Here is an 18785-nt window from a genome sequence, read left to right as displayed (position 1 = left end):
TGACAAGTGTAGTTTAATTTAAATTATTTATGGTACTTTGTACTCCACGAGTAACTGTAATGTAGTGAATTTTGTTAAAAATAATGAAGTTGAAGCCAAATGAACCTTTAGTTATGATTGTGCTAAAAGATTCAAGCAATCAATTTATCTTTTCTATACCATTTCTACAGGCAAATTCATAGTATTTTTCTCTTTCTGTTCAGAATTTTAAAAGTCACCTAAGTCCACTGTATATCTTGTCAATGCTTTTACAACTTATACCTCAATTAATGAATCTTGGGAAATGAACTTGTTTCATAAACAATCCATGTTAAACATTTCCTATAAATCCAGTGATTTTTTTTTGTAGATGCTCCCTATTCTAAATTGCATTATTTCTGTCAAAGTTTACACATTGATAATCACATATGACAAAAAAAATTTTCCCTTGAATGGAGTCTCCTTTTATTGTAAAATGTAATGTGACAGAAAGGACACTGATATGGGCATTAGATAAACCTGAATTCAAATCTTGGTCTCTTCTATGACATTTAACTTTTCTTTCATGTGTAAGTTGCTGAATTCTTAATGATACTGTTTTTGTGAGTGTTAAATAAAATAACCAAAATATTGCATATAGTTCCTAGAATTCAATAGGCTCTCAATAATTATTGATTGTTATTATATTAAGTAATAGGGGAGTCCCTCAGCACAGCCTGCCCCCTCTCACTGTCCCGGAGCCCTCAGGGGATGGCGTAGGCCTGCTCCCTTAAGCTGCAGTCTGGCCTCCCTCCAGGCTGGTATAAGGGGAAGGCGCTGCCTCCATCACCCCGCTGCTGCTGCCACTGTCAGCCCTCGCAGCAGCTGCGGCTTTGTCCGGAAGGACATCCGGAAGACATCCGGTCTATCCAGTCTAATTAGCATATTACCCTTTTATTAGTATAGATTGTTAACCTGGGTAAAATTGTGGAATTGGCAAAGTTGGTCTTTAAATCAGCTTCCCCTTTCAACACTTTTGTGTGTTATTTTTCTTTGTGATAGTGACTTTACCTCTTCACACACACACACACACACACACACACACACACACACACTTCCCCTCCACCATGGCGACCTTGAGTACTAGAAAACAACTTAATTCTTGCTACTCCTTCCTCAGCCTGTTTCTCTGAGAATTTGGAACTCTAGGGGCTGAGATTCAGAAGTGGGTGAGTCATCTGTCTTTTCCTCTTTGGCCTCTTTTGACATTAGGATCTGCATATTAGTTAATATTTAATTATAATATCTCTATATATTAGTACTTTCTCTCTGCTATATCTTTATGCTTATGTGTCCCAGTAGTTAGAACAATGAAGATCTGTCATTCGAGCACATATATTTTGTTATAAAGTTGGGATTAAGTAAGGCTATGTCCCATGTAGAAGACAATACATCTTTGGAAGGAACAGGAAATTGATGTTACTATATGCTTAGCAGTAATAACATTTATTTTTTCCTTCTGATATTATTTTCCTTATAGATCGGATATACTTTTTTGTTTTGTTTATTAATTAGTGGAATCATTTTAAATTTAATTTAACAAGTATACATGTTAATAAGATTCTAAATATATTTTTTTAAGATAAAGAATTTTTTTTCTTTTTTCATGTATTTGTTTTCTGTTTGAGGTATGTTATGAATATCTCATCAGATAAAAGATTTTGAGAGTCGTTAGTTATTATTAAGAATATAAATGACAAAACTTTATGAAAGTATAACAATCATCCAATTTATTCCTCTCCTATGAAAAGCACATAAATAGTCTATGCTTTAGAGTTATACTTCAGAATTACAAATACGTTAAGAAGTCTAATTTGTATGCATCAGCCTTCACTCCTGTGTTTGTGCTGGCTTTAAGCAGCAGCACAGCTTTTAATTGTGAGGTTTTAAGTTCTGCAATTAAAATTTACCCTTTTTACTAAGAGGGTTGAGTGATAGTTTTTGATTTACTTTAGACAGTTTAGACAAATTATATTTAAAAGAGCATAAAGATGCACAGCGCATTTCCTGATCCAGAGAAGGTCAAAGTGTCTTAGTCTCATTTTTTGAAAGTTTTACCTTGAATAACTAATGATTCCTCCTACTTTATTGACTAAACCTTGCTTAAGATATACAAGCAGGATGTCAAACTGCTCCAGAACATCGACTCCTTTGAAATCAGTGACCAAATGACCTTGACAGTAGGAAACATGATATTTTACATCTTATGATGTTATATTAAAACCACCTCTATGAAGGATTCAGACAGATTACATTAGAGCCTCAAAAGATGCTTCTATTTCTCATTTGATTACTTTGTGTTTATAAAAATAATGAAAATTCTTTGCAAACTACTAGAAAATTTGTTTAGAGCTTTGACCATAGCAAAAGTATGGTAGAAACTTTGCAGACAGATGTTTAATTCAATCAAGGGGACTCATAAAATGGATAATTCTGGTCAGTAATGAAAGTTGAGGTCACAGAAACAGATTTGTGGCATAGTAACAACAAAAAAATCTCTTGGATACTTTTTTAGAAGCAGCACATTAACCAGGGATTACACAAATAAAGTAGAATTAAGATTAATGCCTCAGAAATCTGAAGATATTTGTGTAAAGCAGTGAGAAAAACATTTCAAGAATATAAAAATATTAGAGAGAGGGTTTTGAGCTCGCTCATCATGGGTTGTTGTGGGACCGTTGGTCCAAGGCTGGAGGTGATAGAGATACGGAAATGGTCAGATGGTGAAAGGTCTATGAGACGTGGTACTAAGCAGGTGAGATGTCTGATGAGAGTTGTACTTTTAGAGTAAATAAACTGCTTTGGCAACATTGTTTGATGGGGATGATAGTCACACTGGAGAGCATTCAGGAGACAATAGTGATTATTAAGGTTAGAAATTAGAAGGACCTTTTAGGCTTACTTTACCCAGGCAGTGTCAGTTGAGACATAGAAAGCATGGTATATCCAAGAAATAATGGAAATTTGAACTGAAGATACTGCCAAAGTATTTGAATGGGAGCAAAAATTATTTTAAAACCTTTTATTCTATCTGATGATTTTTAGGAAATTATTCACCAAATGTTTCTATTAGCGTCCATGTGATGTAGTGACCAAAGGTATGCCATTAGGTTCAAATGTCTAGAAATATTTATAAACAAAAGGAATAGTCGCTTAAAACAAAAACATAAATTATTTTTTGGCTTGAAGACAAAATAACATTTACTTTGATTAATCTTAAAGGCACACCCTTCTGTTTTCTTGGTGAGTTTGTAAAGATTTATGAAGTTGCCCAATTGTTAATGGCAAATAACAGCTGCTATTTTTACACATTCAGGGATTTTTTTCTTTTTGCAATCTGTGATAAATACTGGCAGAGCATTATAAAATGACAAGGGTGCTGAAAGTGCGAATGAACTGGCAAACATGAGGTCCCATTATTTATTTTAATCTTATTGAAACTACCCTTCTGAACTATAAATATATTGGCAAATAGTTTTATTGGCTTGTTTTTGTGCTATTGTATTTGGATAGAAACTTACCATTTTAATAGACAATTGTTAATTTAACATAAATATCATGTGTGCTGATTTAAGAATACTGATTTAACTTGTTCATTTTGTGCTGCAAACGCAGGGCCTGCTTTAGGCAAAAGTGCCAAGTGCCAGAAATTCCTCTCTTGTGCCTTCCCACAGCTCATTCCTGGAATCCAACTCTGCCCCCGTCTTGTCATGCCGCCACCATCTACTTCCCTTGTGTCCTGGGAGCCCAGGCTGGTGTTTCTGCCATGTTCCTAGACTACAGTGTAAACGCATGTCCACTGTATGCTTTTTAGTTCACAATCAACTGATGATAAGAATTAACTAGTTGTGATATGTTAAGGAAAAGGTCACGACATTTAGAAGGACTCCAATTTTTTAATCTAATTCAAATAAACGCTCTGTGGAGATATCAGGGAGAAGATGGTGATATCATGGGTTACTAAAGGAAATATTTAGAGGCAAGTAGACCAAGAGTAGTTAATAGTGTTGTGAGATAATGGTGAGCTCAGAGAAATATGATCAGGGAATTCTCTATAATAGGTAATGCTCCTTTATTTAAATGATTTTATTTTGATTAGAATGACATTAAGTGCTGATAGATAATAGGTAATGCCTAAGTTTTGATACTTGTCTTTGTACTTAGGGTAATTACCAATGGCTGACTGCTTATAAGCCAAAAACATTTTAAAAAGTATAATACAATTATTCCTAGTTGAAACTAATGGAAAAACATTAAATTGTCAGAGTATATTCTCTACACTCGAGGTGGATTTTGTGACAAGTAAGTTCTATTATCCCAGTGTGTAATATCAATGTCATAGATCAAAAGGACACTTTACAATTCAGTGCTGTGATTCTAGAATGTCTTGTGAAAACTACTAATTCTCAGCAAAATACTCTTGACCTTTATGGCTAAACACCTGGTCAATTTTAAGTAATCTAGGAAGACATTTCTTGGAATAGCCTCAAAATTGTAATAAATGAAAGAATTGAAGAAAATGTCTCTTTTTAAAATAGTCTTTGATCATCTTTTGATGAAAAGTGTCATGAAAAAAGAATATAAAAATTAGACAGTCTCAAATGTATTTTATTATCACTTTTTTTCTGAGCAAATATGAAAATGATGTTCTTTGTATACTATTGCTTTGTATAGTATAAAAATAAACAAAAATCTCCACTAAAAATTACTAAAATATCTACCTAATTAAAAAAACACACAAGCATTTTCAGAAGATTCTAATGATAAACGAGGGTATTCAGTACATTTCAATTCTGTATACTGACATTTACAAGGATGACAGACAAAGCAGAAATAAAACGTTATGTGTTTTCCTCAAAAAACAAACCACAGCTGGTGGGTTTAATTTTATTCCTACCAGCCGTGACAGCAGCCTTTTTAAATATTGAAAGTGTGAATTAAAGCTTCTGCAAAACAGTTGCCATATAAATTTCCTTAACCACTATCAATTATATATGAAGTATCAGAAAATCGTTCTGGCCTAGTTGGTGTGGTTTTTAATACGATGGAGATAGCAAATGTTAGATGCTCTCAGCTTATCAAAACCTCCCAGAGAAGGGAGTTGAGTGTGTGCATCAGCTGGTCCTCCAAACTATCAAAAAATAGCCTTCAAGATTCCTTCTTTCTTTCCTGTTCTCATGGCACTTTGATGATAATTATATATAAATTGAAATTGAACTCAATATTGGTGAGTCTACAATGGTGCTGTCGGATAGAACTTTCTTTGATGATTAAAATATTCTGTGCCTGCATTGTTTAGTTCAGTAGCCACTGGCCATATATGGTCATAGAGCACTTGAAATGTGAATGTGGCAAGTACAATAGAGGAACAAGATTTTAAAACTTATTTTATTTTTATTTGATAGACACATGCAGCTAGTGGCGACTGTATTGTACAGTGAAGCTCCATAGCATGCGAGGTACTTTACTCTGTTCTAGAGAAGATAAAACCAACCAACCAACACAAAAGACACTCATGTGGTAGGGAAGAGAAGATATAAATATGTATGTGCGTAATTTTGGATAATGCAAGTCAGGATGTTGTAACTATTTAGATGTACCAGAAAAACTAAAACAAGGTATTGGAACAAAGAGTGGGGAAACACCTATTCTAGTTTGTGATGGAGGAGAAGATAGTTCGAGAAACATTATTTTACGCTCCCCATGGACATCCTTAATGCTGCCACGGAGGCAGGAGAGGCTCCCGCCACCGAAGGGTTTGCGGAATTAGTGGACATTTAGACAAGCTCTGGGTAGTATCTTGGCAGGTAGAGCTAATTTGTAATGGTATTCCAGATGGAGAGAACTTGGGGAGCAAAGTCAGGGCATTAGAGAGGTGAGGGCATGTCATGTAGTCAGTAAGAGATAAAGCTTTAGCTGGAGGGTCAAGACAGAGCAGCCTTGACTATTGGCCAGGGCCACCACATCAAGGGCCTACACAGGGTAGGAAAAGAAGTCTTATTTTGTTGAAGGAAGGGAATCTCATAAGATGTAGGGAGGCCAAATAGGAAGTCATGAAACTGCCCAAGAGAGAGGTGTGAGGCTAGAATTAGAGAGGTGGTAGTGGTAAAACAATGAGGGTGAAGGACAGGAACTTCTTGAGTGCATTCTCCTACATCTGCTTGCAGTAGTATATTTTTAAAAAATGGGGATATAAAAGTCTATGTTTTCTGCACAGGCTGTATTCTTCTCAGCTTGGTACCAAGTTATGTTTTATAGAGGTTTGTTGTGAAGTACTCAGGTCTAGGCACAAACATGTTATAAAATGCCTAAGAATCTAATAGGATCCAATGCTTTAAGATTGATTTTAAAGAGAGGGTGTTCGCATGTGGGAAATGCTTCACTATTAGATTATACTGTTAGATAATGAATGAATGGGAGGAATACAAAGGAAATACAAACTCTCTTTTGTGAGCTGAATTCATCTTTATACATGGAAAAACTCGAAAGCTATCTCCATGAAACAGACTTATAGTAGGCTTGATATTTTTTGATGATTTACACTGGAATGATAATTTTAAAAATAATTTAAGAAGAAACTTCAAAATATATGGTAAGTTGTATATGTAAGGAATCACTTACCCTTCTGTATGGTAGTAACACCTTTTACACTCATGGACGAGTGCATGAACTTTGCGCCATATACAGCTTTGGCACACAGGATATGTTTCAGTTTAAAATTTGTAAATACAAATTTAAATGTTCAAATAAGGAAATGAAAACTGCAATTCTTTAGTAATTATTCTAGTTAAAACAAACACATAAAATATACATGAACACTTACTTGTACTTATAAAATTTAATCTAACTGTTAGGGTGTTTGTTAAGAATCTGGTTGTGTAATGGAATTGCTAAACAGGATGTTAAAGCACTACCAGAAATTTTACAAATATTCAGCGTATCAGAAATCATACAGATGTTCAACTCAAAGTTTCAGCTTGCTTAAAAATACTTTCTGATGTTAAACTGGTGCTCTTTTTCTCCCCATAAATACTCCTTATTGGTGTGCCTACATTTAAGAGAGGTTTCAAAATAGTAAGAATTTACCCTTAAATATGCTCATACACTTTAATGTTTTGCTCCCAAGTTAATATCACACATGCTTTTCATATAATTAGAAAAGTTTATTTTTCATATGCCCTGGATAAAATGTTAGAGGCAGAAAAACTTTGTTTTTGCCAGCTGTTTGTTTAAACATCATTAAATCACAATTCACATTGCTTCTCTAAATGTCTTAAAATTTTGCTTCACATATTCCTTGGCTTATAAATGTTAGGGTGAGTTTTTAACACAACCAAACTCGGCATACTTATAATGATTACAGTGGTTTTACATTTTGAGAGTGTGTCTCATACTCTAAGAACAATTATATAGTTTTTATTTTAATTAATTTTTGTTTGCAATATTTACAAAAGACTTCATTTTTTTTAGTTTTTAGCTCTTGCTTTTTTTTTTAGCTCTTGCTCTGTGTTAAATGCATTCTTTCATTAAATTTAATATATTTGTTAGTTTGTATTAATGTAAAGAATAACATCTTTTTCTTTATCTTCTCTGGTGAGAGATTTGCACATGCATGCTACTTTTCCTAGTTGCTCTCTGTTTTTGCTAGCTTTAATCTTAAAACTAAAAAAAAAGTCTCTTAGTCTTTCCTTCAGTAATTTAATTCTGCCACAAGAGATTAAATATGCCTTATTTATATTAGCATATAAATTAATAATGATTCAAACAATTATTTACCATATAATAGAAAAAAGGCATTGAATGAATTTACAAATCCAGTTGGCCACTGCTTGTAACTCAGAACTGATAACTATATTTCTAAAGTTATTCCTTTCATGTGCATAAGGTAAATTTAAATCTCTCTTGGAATATAAGGAATATAAAGGATGGTGAATATTTGCTAAAAAAGCAGACAATCTGAAAGGATTAAAATGCTTTAATCAGACAGAAAAAAAACGGCTTTGGCCACTTGATTAGGGCTGATTTCCACCATCTGCTTATACTTACTGAGGATCTAGCCCTGACTGAACACTAATTTGTGCACTTCCTAGAAATTGAAATCTCTCAGCAAGCAAATTAACAAGAGCAGGGATTCAGCAATAATGGAGCTCCTCGGCTTTTGTTTCCCTCTGACAGATGGACAGGGTGTGCTCAAATTGAATTCAGCTTTAATTGCATTGTGCCATTTAAAATTTTATCTGCTCCACAGATTTTGTTTACAGGTTTCAGGATTCCAAACCTTTGGAAGTTTTTTTTTCTTTTCTTCTTCTTCAGTACTGAGCAAGATAAAGAACATTGTAATTCTGTGTGACTGGGTGGTGTTCATTGCAACTCCTTGCCCTGAAGGGTAGCACATTAAGAAAAGGAATTATGTTTTTTAAAGTCTGGGGCAAATGGGAAACAATTCAAACTTTGCATATTTTCAAATATTGACAGCTCATAAATAAAAGTAATCCGAAGTGCTCTGTATTTCATATCTACATAAGAAAAGCAATTTGCCTTGCTTCAATTCAAGTATTTCAAACTTTGCCTGCTATCGGTCTATCACTTGGAACTGCGCACTCCTGAATTCTAGAGATAAACTTTTTTATAAATGAATCATGATATTTTAAAATTACTTTTAGTTTCTGCTTGATTGACAGTCTTCAGATAGAACTGACTTATATGAACTGTTCTTTTGAGCAGAGGTATGAAATACTAAATCATTTAGGCATGTCCTAAACATTCCTGTGAATCTAACGCTGAAGATGCATTTGTTACAAAATTGCTTGTCAATCTACAAGCATTTCCTCATAAATCTATGGCTTAGTAGGTACTAAACTCTGACACTTCTGGTGGCAAACAGAGATCCTGAAAGCTTGACTACACCATCATAAGGTTTGATTTGCACCCTATTTGTGTGAAGATTGAAGACTTTCAGCTATTGAGCACCTTGCCAGGAATGACTGAATTTGCTTTACCATGAGGCAGGGAGTTGAGAATGAGGAAATTGGAGGAGGGAGGGCTGCGTGGGAAAGGAGGGGCGGGGTTCTCCAAAGACTAGACAATGTCCTGTGCGTCTCTCCACAAGTGACATGCGTCTAAAGAGCACTGAGAAACTTCTTAACATATCTTGCCCACTTTCAAATACGCAGTTTTTATAAACGCAGTTTCCATTGGTTATATTCAGTTAATACACGATCGCTCCCTTCCACTGGAGGGGGGTTCGTCAAAGCTCTGTTAGGGTTGTGCAATGTCTCCTTGGATGTGGTACGGTGTATGTTTGTTTATCATTACATGGATCTCCTTATGAAAGGGGCTTCTTAAGTTAATAATAATTAAAGCGATCTAAGAGCACTTCAAATGTGCTGCTAAATTCTACTACAACGGGCTTCAGGATCAGGGGTTGCAGAGGCTCGGGGACATGAACCGAGCCCCAGGGCACGGCTTCGCTGCAGTCGTAGCTCTCCAACACCCCGGTTCTAGGCAGAGGAGGGTCTGAGCTCAACATCTCTTTCCCAGCCGCTGGCTGCCAGAAACCCGTTGAAGTGGAGGAGGAACCCAAACTTCGTACCTTTTGTGAGAAGCCTACGGCCACAGAAGCTGCTGCTGACGCTCTGGGTGAAGAATGGAAGGGTTATGTGATTCTAATTAGTGGTGGGAACGACAAACAAGGTTTCCCCATGAAGCAGGTGTCTTGCCCCATGGCCGAGTCCGCCTGCTGCTGAGTAAGGGGCACTCCTGGTATAGACCGAGGAGAACTGGAGAGAGAAAACACAGATCTGTTTGGGGTTGCATTGTGGATGCCAATCCCAGTGTTCTCAACCTGGTCATTGTAGAAAAAGAGGGAGAAAGATATTCCTGGTCTCACTGATACCACTGTGCCTGGTCGCCTGGGGCTCAAAAGAGCTTGCAGAATCCACAAACTCTTCAATGTCTCTAAAGGAGAGGATGTCCACAAATATGTTGTGAGAAAGCCTCTAAACAAAGAAGGTAAGAAACCTAGGACTAAAGCACCCAAGATGCAGCGTCTTGTTACTCCACGTGTCCTGCAACACAAACGCAGGCCTATTGCTCCGAAGAAACCACGTACTAAGGAAAACAAGGAAGAGGCCGCAGAATATGCTCAACTTCTGGCTAAGAGAATGAAGGAGGCCAAAGAAAAACAGATTGCAAAGAGACGAGACTGTCCTCTCTGAGGGCTTCTACCTCTAAGTCTGAGTCAAGTCAAAACTGAGATCTTTGTAACAAATAAAGAGAGCAAATATTTTTTAAAAAATCTACTAAAATGCCATTGCAATTTTGGATAGTGCAATTTCATTTTAGAAAACAGGCTTACATGTTATCAAAATGGATCATTTTAGTGTTTTTCAGAGGTCTCGGCTAAATGAGGATTCCAAATCCTGGTTAAGTAATCGAGTGTAGGCATTGCTGAGAACATCTTAGTTTTATAAAGTTTTAAAAATCTTTCCTCGTCATTCTCTACTTGCTGTGTCTAGTTAATAGACAGAAGAAAAGGTGTCCTATTGTAAAAGAGCAAATGTTATCATTACTAAATAGATAAGTCAAAAATCTAGAAGTTAGCATTCTAAAAGGTGTCCTATTGTAAAAGAGCAAATGTTATCATTACTAAATAGATAAGTCAAAAATCTAGAAGTTAGCATTCTAAAGTTTTTACCTGCCAATGTTTTTTAAACAGGGCTTCCCCACTGAAACCAATAGAGAGAGAAAGCTGATCTACACAATATACTTGCTTCCCCTTGTGCTTTTAAAATTGTTTATTTATTTTATTATTTTTAGCACTCTGGTTAGGCCAAATTAGACTTTTGAGCTTTCTATCCCCCCTTTGTTTCCTTGTTGCCATTGTAAGCACCTGTGCTTTATTTTAGTTGCTTTCTCAGATACTTTTCATAGAAAATATTGTAAGCAAAGCATGTGAGAGCTGCATGGAACCTTAGAGGTAATCTAGTCTAAGTTATTTATTTTGCAGCCGAGGAAGCTACAACTCAGAAAGTTAAAGCAACTCACTCAAGCTACCCTTTGAGTTACTGGAAAGGCCAGAATTAAGATCCAGCTCTCATGAATCCCTTATCAGTGAAATTTATAGAAGCAGCAAAGAATTCATGGCTTCAACTCCCCACCCTTAAAAACTGTTAGTGTAGCATTCACCGAAAATATAAACGGAAAAATCTTCATAAAATGAACACTAATAAAAATGAATAGAATATATACACATGCACGATTAAGATTTTTCCACTGGAAAATGCAGAAATAATGATTTCTCATCACCAATATTCATAGTACTTACTGCATTTATAATATATATATATATATATATACTTTCAACTATATTCTGTATCTAGTGTATAAGCAGTATGTGCAAATGCGTAAGCTTCAAATTTTGGCAGTCTTCAAAACCACATGGCCAGATTTGAGCCACTTTTTCTTAATTGGGGATTCCATCATAGAGGTGCCAATTAGGGTGCCGAATAAACCTCATGTTCTCTTCTTGCCACACGGTGGTTGAAAGCCGGTATGTGATATCTGTCTCGAGTTTATAGTCTGGTACAATAATGTCATTGCCCCATGTGGCAAATGGTGTAAGCTATTGTAAAACTGTTTGTCTATGTGATTAAGACATTGCTGCAGTGTGCAGCACCAGCCAATTACTTTTTTAATTTAATTATAGCAGAAAAAGGAATAGCATAATAGAAATTCTTGTCATAGGGAATATGTAAAATGTAAATTGAAGAGCCATGAAAATTTCATGCATTGGCAGCCTGATTTGTTTTTATTTTCAACTTGTTATGAAGACTGCGTTTATTCAATGCCATAAAATAAGACATAGCAGCATTTAGTAATTACTTAGTTTTACATCAAAATAATTATATACAGTATGCACTTGTGATCCCCTCTGCTATGTATGAATGTAAAAATAAACACTTCAGGGCCTGTATCCCTTTTTACTTTTAGACAGTGTAAATAAAGCTGAATCTTCAACTTTCAAATTAAAACTGATAACCTTGGGCATTCAAGGCTTTTATAAAGGAAGGGGGGAAACTTTAGCTTGCCTCAAAACAGGTTGTGTCTCTGGAATGCTTCTGGGACTAAAGAGATCAATTAAGTGTGTATAAACAAACAGTTGGAAAAAAGCTACTAAAACAACAGAGGAGAGAGCTCTCTATTGGGCTCCAGGGGCCTGGGGGAGCGAAGTTTCATTAACTGGATCTGAAGTCCTATGGCCTTCTATAAACAGGCATTAATTAAAGAATGTAAAAAATAAAGTTTCAGACCTTGCAATATGTTAATGATCATATGATTCAGGGCCTGGGAAGGAGAAGAGCAGCAGAGGTCATAAAATAAGCATGAAGCATTTAATATGAGTGCTTGGCAGGGATTTCTGCAAATTAGTTGGTTATTTGCTGGTCCAAAGCAAATTAAGGTGATTTTGCTTCACTTGCTAATTTTTTATGTGCATGCTTGGCAAAATGTTTTTCACAAATGGATGAAGGTTATTGTTAATGGCATAATGAGAAATATTAACATATTTAAATAACCCCCCAAATTCTGACACTCCACACAAGCATGCAGTTTTTATTTAAAACAGACATTGCCATTTTATTAGGTCCTGAAGATCATTTTAGATGAGATTATGAAAAGTATCCAAGTCATAATGTTTAGCATTATGAATGCACCTTAAGAACTTTTTCACATGTTGGCATATGTGTTTTTGAATAAAAGTTATAGGCAGTGGACACGTATATAGCAGCGTCTTTTAAAAATCAACTTTCATGATTTATTTGCTTGATAAAGGAGCGATGAAAAATAAAACAGATGAAAGCCTACTTCTAGAATAAGATATTAAGTTTAAAGGTGGTTTTCAGAAAAGTGGCGTATGTGAAATTTTGGCTTTAGTGGCATGTAGTCTGCTTCCTTCCTTTACTTACTTCTGTACACCTATATTTATTTTGATGGAGATAAATTATTCTGTGCTTATGTATTCTGATTTGGTTCCTCATAAAGTTTTCACTTTATCTGAGCACTCAAAGTACAGTTTAAAAACTGGAGCAACTTCTCTAAGAAACTCTTTTGAAATTACAGTCAAACTGCCCTGTCACTTTAATTACCATGAAGTTGCACAGAAGTACCGAATTTGGCAACAGATCCTTATATAGAAGGTGGTGCTGGACTTGGATGCTACTATTGACATTGTTCTGTTACAGCAATTTTAGATGGACAAATTGCAGTTGAGAAAATTTCATGACTCGGTAAAATGAGCAATGATGACATCTGTGGATGCGGGTCTGTTCATATCTTTGCAGAGCCTTTAGGGAAATAAATATCTCGGAACATTCGGTGAAGTGAAGCTCACTCAATAAATCAACCTGACACAATAACACTTCTGGCACATGAGCCCTACTTCTCCCCAGCAACACCTACCCCTCTGTGTTCCTGTGCTACCAAATGGTGTCTCCCCATAGGCCTCTAAATCAAATCATAGCATACAAATACAGTGAGAATTTATTGGGAATTGGTTTTGTTCGGCAAAAACATTACTTATTAGATGAACTGAAATGATAATAAATTTTGACCCTTTAAGGACTGAGCCAGTTCAGGCTATGTACTGGTTGGTAGAAGGCATCTACAATTATCTGAAGAATATCATCTTACCATGAGGTGTTTTAAGTTTTGTTAGGATTAAATTTCTAATTTTCAGCTTAACTTTTTTTCTTCTTCCCATGGCATTTATCCCCTCAGAGGACACATTTTTCTTTTTTTACATCCTCCAGGGTGAAATTGGGACATTTGTTAGTAATATTTCAAGTTAAAAGCTAAAGTGTGTGTGTGTGCACATGCCTGTGTGTATGTGTGTGTCTTAAAGCATCCCTGATATAAGATAAGTATAGGGTCATTCAATAATGACAATATACAACTAAAGATTTCTACCATAATTAGTAGAAAGATTATATCTGAAGTAAGAAAGTGAGAAAAATTAATGTTCATTTTTTTCTAGCAGGACAATAATGAGTAATTTTTATTTTAAATTTACTGGAGATAACTGTTAACAAAGAGAAGCAATAGGAGAAACCAATTTTCTGTCCATAAATATCCTTGGACATACTTGGGGAAATAAAACATTTTCCACAAGGCAAAATTTAATGGTAAATTTTCTAATTGAATGTTTATATGAACTGTCCAGCTTATAATTTAGTACAGTATTTTACTTGTTCTTTATACAAAGTGTGTGCTGTGTCTCTGTGCTTTTCTTCTTTATGTGATTTCCTAATTAATTATAGTTCTTATAATTAGTTTGAAATATAGTATTTCCTGTGTGTTTACCTGCTAAGTGAGTCCCATTTATAGTAAGTGTGCCTTGGGAGGTGTTGTAAGTCTTTCTGGAAGGAATGTTTGCAACCTTAAATCATTAAACTGAAACATTATGGTATTTCCAGTGAGAAGTACTGATACTGAAAATTTGGTAATAGTTCAAAAGCTTTGTCATGAGTCAGATTTGTACAAGTGGTATAGTATAATATACCACATGTTGTTAAAAAGGAAAATAAAAAGTAAATAAGAATTTTACAAGAGTCATGGATAGTTTTACCTGGTTATAATTTTGATCTGTAAGGAATAATTTTGTGAAAATGAGCTTAAGTTATATTCTTTAAATTTTTTACAATATTCTGGTACAAAAAGACAAGTAATATTATTTGAACTCTTTTTGCATGAAGAAAGTAACAATACCATAAAAACCAAAGCAGTTTGAAGTCAGTTACAAAATTAGAAAGGTTGATGATTAGAAAATCTGAAAGCTAAATGGAGCTTTCCTGAAATTTTCTTCTCTAATAATATAAGTCATTCCAGAAAAAGGGTTGCTGACTCCTGTCTTAAAACTTCTGGAAAAAACAAAAGTCTACAATATTGCTTGGAATGTTCATGTCTCAGGTACCTTTCTTAAGAAATAGTGTCTTGATGTTTAGCCTAATTTCTTGTTGCTATAAATTATTCATTCTAATAAATAACCACCAAGAAGCACCTATTACATGCCAATCATTATGCAAAGCTATGTACATGCATTTTTTTTTTTGTCTAGACCATGCATGCAGAAGAGATGAAATGGTTACTCCATCTCAATTGACAATGGTCTAATGTTATTTTATCCCATGAGTATAACTGCTCATACCATTGAAAAGACTAGTACATGCATTTTTGTTATTGACTTGAGGTGGGGGGGAGAGATGTTGATTTGTTGTTCCATTTATTTATGCATTCATTGATTGCTTCTTGTATGTGCCCTGATCAGAGATAGAAACCCTGGTGTATCTAGATGAAGTTCTAACCCACTGAGCTACCCATCCAGGACCATGCATTTTTAAATTTAATCTAACAGTCTTGTAGGACAGATATTATAGTCTCCATATTAGAACTGCAAAATTGAAGTTTGGAAAGGCCAAATGACTTGATCAAGATGATATAAATCATGGAAGTCTGGGAATAAATATTTGGCTGATTGCAAAATCTGATTTGTTTTTGTTTTTTTTCTGTTTATTGCCCTATGTCAGGCATTATGTTTAGTCCACATAAGAGGTGAAATACAATTTCTTTCATCCATTTGGAGGAATCTGACGCTGAATAAATGATTTCAGTATAATGTAAGGTTGCTGTGGGATCATGAACAAAAGAGTTATTACCAGCTCTGCCTTGGAGAGATGGAAGGCCTTACAGAGGATCTGGGAGGTGAACTAGGCCACAATGTAAAAGTAAAAGGCAAAAAAGAGCAAGGAGTGAAGAAAATAAATATGGCACGATGTGGGAATATCAAGAAACTTCATAAAGAATTGTAGGATTTAGGAAAAGCATTAAGAAATGAGGTTGATGAGCTGGGCAATGTGAATTCACTTCTATCTCTACAGCATTCTTTAAGTACTTGAGGTCCAATTAGTGTCATGTCTTTAGCTTAAAAGCCCTCATTCCTTTATGTTCTGATCATTTTTTCTTGGTAAATAGAGAAGTCAATCTAGCTAGACATGTGCTTCTAAATAAGAAATAGGCTTTTCTGGGAAGAATGATATTATCTCTTTTCATATTCTTTATTTATATTACTTAGTAAAACAAAAAACATATTAATTAACTAGGAATTCAAAGAATGTTTTGTTTGATTCAATGAAATTTCCTTTAACTATTTATGGCTATGGTTTTAAAACAGTATATTCTAAACAAGTTATTTGCTAGCAAGGTTTGTGACCTGGTTAGGATTACCTAGGGCAGTGGTCGGCAAACTCATTAGTCAACAGAGCCAAATATCAACAGTACAATGATTGAAATTTCTTTTGAGAGCCAAATTTTTTAAACTTAAACTATATAGGTAGGTACATTGTTATTAACTTAATTAGCGTACTCCTAAGGCTTAGGAAGAGCCACACCCAAGGGGCCAAGAGCCGCATGTGGCTCGTGAGCCGCAGTTTGCCGACCATGGACCTTGGGGAAAAAAGACCTCAAATCTTACCAAAATGAGGTTCCCCATTAAGGGGAATTATGTATTTTGTTTTCTGATTTTATTTTTCAGTTAAAATGGTGGGGAACTAAGATTTTTGTACTTGAATGTCCATTGAAGAGCTTGAAAATTAACATAAGGAATTCTGCCTATGTTTACCCTTTAAAAGTGCTTGCTCATTTAAAGGGGATTAGTAGTTAAGTGATCCTACGCAACATGACAGAACAACTTGACACAGGGATATCATGTCAATTTGCCATTCTTTTTTAAAAAATATTTTTATTGATTTTTAGAGAGAAAGGAAGAGAGAGGGAGAGAGAGAGAGAGAAACATCAATGCCAAAGAGAAGCAGCCATCAGCTGCCTCCTGCATGCCCCCTACCAGAAATCCAAACAACAACCTTTTGGTGCACAGGATGATGTTCAAGCAACTGAGCCATGCTAGCCAGGGCCAAGTTGCTATTCTTTGTCAATCTGGCCCTTGCAAGACTCTCCTTTATACAATTATGTATAAGCATACACCTGACAAAGTGGTATAGGAACAGTGGTTGGAAGGCATAGAGGAATCCAGGTCACTGAACCTCTGGTTGTACAGGCCATCTCATTAAGTGCCTGCTTTCTCACTCTGAGGATGAGTAGATAGTGAGCATGGGTTTGGACTGGCTGGGCTCATGTCCTGCCTTTGCCACTGATTAGCTCTGGGACTTAGGGGAAGTTACTTAACTTCTCTAACCTTTTGTTTCTTTATTTGTTAAAAAAAAAGGGGGGGTATAATTTAACTTATCTCACAAATTATGGCAAAGTCGAAGTTATGGTATCTAAAACGTTTAGCAAAATGTCTGCCTCTTAATAAGGTATCAAATATATTTTTAAAATCATTATTAATGGAAACGAAGGGGTTTTAAGCCCAGAAGGGTGATCTGGGTTCCAGTTCCACCTCTCCTATTCATTAGCTGTGTGTACTTGGTTTACCTTGGTCAAGTTACCGCAATTTTCTGAGTCTTAGTTTTCTCATTTGAAAAAAAGATCTCATGGGATTGAAATGTAAATAAAATAGATGCTAAGTGGTTAATTTCTTTCATTTTGCCTTTTAGTCAAGACCAAGGAACGGATGCGCAAGGGATTTGGATGGAGAAAGGCTGAGATGGGGAAGCCTTTCTGTCTAAGTGTCTTAGGACTCAAAGTTAATTCAGATTATCTCTCCACTTTGAAAGGTTCTGAAGAGTCTTCTGTCACTTTTTTTTATTGAGTCTTAGAGATTTAGTTAGCCAGCTTTGCAGTGAGAGTAATAGAAGTTCAGTTCTTCAATAAACATGTTCTACTGTCATTCTTCCAAAAAAGTCAAATTAATAATAACTAAGGATTCTAGGCAATTAAGTAAAATTGTTAAGTTGTTTTACTCTTTATTCTATTTTCTGCTCAATTTTAACACTGTTGGAAAACATTTACCAGTGTTTACTTAAGACCTTCACCATTTCAGTTAAACTTTACAAAACTACATTTTTCTTAATATGCTTAATGTTTCTTTAATGGAAGGTGACTACCACAAGACTAAAAGATGTTCCAACAGAGGAGCCTTTAGATTATTCCATTGTGTTCTGCTTGCCTCTCCCTTTCATTCTGTTCTCCCTCTTCTTATGAAGTCAGGTAAAATTAATACAAGTTCTTATAGTTCTCACTCATGCACTGCTGGTGGGAATGCAGACTGGTGCAGCCACTATGGAAGACAGTATGGAGTTCCTCAAAAAAACTAAAAATGGAACTCCCATTTGACCCTGTGATCCCACTTCTAGGAATATATCCCAAGAAACCAGAAACACCAATCAGAAAGGATATATGCACCCATATGTTCATAGCAGCACAATTCACCATAGCTAAGATCTGGAAACAGCCTAAGTGCCCATCAGTAGATGAATGGATTAGAAAACTGTGGTACATCTACACAATGGAATACTATGCTGCTGTAAAAAAGAAGGAACTCTTACAATTTGCAACGGCATGGATGGAGCTGGAGAGCATTATGCTAAGTGAAACAAGCCAGTCAATGAAGGAAAAATACCACATGATCTCACTCATTCATGGATAATAAAGACCATTACAAACTTTTGAACAATAATAGATACAGAGGCAGAGCTGCCTCAAACTGATTGTCAAACTGCAGTGGGAAGGCCAGAGAGGGTTGGGGGGCAGAAGGGAGGGGAGTAAGAGATCAACCGAAGGACTTGTATGCATGCATATAAACATAACCAATGGAC

At 35.5% G+C, this 18785-nt stretch overlaps 1 protein-coding gene across 1 annotated transcript in view; it reads left to right on the top strand.

The window, feature by feature from the left end:
* The window catches only part of DACH1 (dachshund family transcription factor 1), a 441589-nt gene that overhangs the window by 54648 nt on the left and 368156 nt on the right, over window positions 1-18785 (top strand). The window lies entirely within an intron of this gene.

The sequence above is a fragment of the Myotis brandtii genome, unplaced genomic scaffold, assembly GCF_000412655.1.
Source record: "Myotis brandtii unplaced genomic scaffold, ASM41265v1 scaffold92, whole genome shotgun sequence".
Classification (NCBI taxonomy): domain Eukaryota; kingdom Metazoa; phylum Chordata; class Mammalia; order Chiroptera; family Vespertilionidae; genus Myotis; species Myotis brandtii.
The sequence above is the reverse complement of the archived record's forward strand: the minus strand, read 5'-3'. Positions and strand labels throughout refer to the sequence as shown.